Raw genomic sequence first — 1,704 nt, forward strand, 5'->3', positions numbered from 1 at the left:
GTTCGATCTGTCTCGGTGTATAGAGGCGTACGATTAAACACATAAAGAGAAAGGGAAGAATGAGGGGTGTCAGGAAAAAAAGGAACAGAATTACTGTATACCGCGAAAGATTCACCTTGTGTTGACGGTCGTGTGATTTTTCTCTAAAACGCGCGTTTACGTTTCTTAGCTCAATTGTAATATGCCAACTAAATACGATCTGACGTTAACAATCTATTCGTCTAACATAACCTCAAACTCTCCAAGGTTATAGTCTAATTATAGTTGTATACTTTCGGGATCCCGAAAGACCCGTACATTGTAGAAAACTTTCGGGATCCCGACGCATATTATACTTTCGGGAGCCCGTCCGATTCCGCCCGACTTTTACCGATCCTGACTCGAACCTCGGGATCTCGTCATTTTCGACGTTGATGCATTAAAGTCAAATGTGCCGAATGTGTGAAAGAAGATTTGCACCGTCGCGACAGATGTTTAGACGCTTCATAGTTCTGCTTCACACGCAAGTTGTAAGTATAACTTTCCTGCTTTCATTGTTGGTATACTTATATGTAGTGTTCTATTCATCTGGGTTACAATATTTTTTATTTTCTAATTTTGCAGCATGATGTTTTTATTTTCGTCCCTTCATAAACGCGTTTAAACAACAAACGTAACAAAAGAGAATAAGAATATTTTATGATTATTGTACGCTTTTTCTGCTTCGTATATGTTTTTATAGCAGATTTAATTAACAATTTGGAACAAATAACAGTATACGCTGTGATCTATCGTTAATGATGTAAACGATAATTTTAGTACATCTTTAGTGGAAAGAAGATTAAGGTTAAAAATATTAAACTTGTAGAATCAATAAGGTAAATTGTACATATTGTTTGATTAATTATCTACCTAACTATCGAAATCTTAGAATGCATAACAAGCTTTCTCGTGACATTAATGAAGCATGTAAAGCGCCTAATCAGTCCTGTGATGTTTTTTTTTTTTATTTCGAAAAACAAAAATATGCGTGTACAAAGAAACAAGGCGCAATTACATACCTAGTGGTTTGAAATATGATGAATTTCGTACAATCCAGGTGTGTCAAAAGTGAAAGTTCTGGAATGTTATTTCCTCTAAGCGCTTTTCAAGCGATATACAATTTAGTACAGTTCGATACAACGCTATGTTCAATTTGTTTCTTTCGTAAAACATTCTCAATAATTTTTAGCTAACGGTAATTTAAAAATTTAACAAAAATGACAATATTATAAATATTATTTTATATTTCAATTAAGATTAATGAAAATAATACGTATGTAACTTTTAATTTCTCTTTGCACTTATTATAGTGTGGAAAATATATCATTGATCAAGGAAATTGAGAACCACGTGGTATAAATAAATCTGAACTGATAGATAAGCAGCCGTCATCGGTTATTTAACATTATTCGTTCTTTCTATGTATCAAGTTCTTCAAACACTGGAATATTTGTTACATTGACAATGCTTGTGTAGATAATTATGATATCACTACATTTACATTCTCACAAGCCAACATCACATCTACTAATTTCTTTATATACGAGTATTAGTAGACAACCATTCCCCCCCCCCCCCCCCCAACAAAAAAAAAACAGAACGAACCTAGCAAATATCTAACCAATGGGCCGAGACCACTGTTACCTGCACCTGCAGAGTCGAGCAGAGCGCAGTAGCGCAACC

At 34.5% G+C, this 1,704-nt stretch overlaps 1 protein-coding gene across 2 annotated transcripts in view; it reads left to right on the top strand.

The window, feature by feature from the left end:
* Positions 1–1,704, top strand: part of LOC108545360 (beta-1,3-galactosyltransferase 5) — a 7,234-nt gene continuing 5,530 nt past the window's right edge. For both annotated transcript variants that reach the window (XM_017896924.1, XM_017896925.1), the window contains exon 1: positions 1–509. The gene's annotated coding sequence lies outside the window, so the exon portion shown is untranslated. The remainder of the gene's footprint in view (positions 510–1,704) is intronic.

The sequence above is a fragment of the Eufriesea mexicana genome, unplaced genomic scaffold (genome assembly GCF_001483705.2).
Source record: "Eufriesea mexicana isolate 0111107269 unplaced genomic scaffold, ASM148370v2 scaffold395, whole genome shotgun sequence".
Taxonomy (NCBI): Eukaryota; Metazoa; Arthropoda; class Insecta; order Hymenoptera; family Apidae; genus Eufriesea; species Eufriesea mexicana.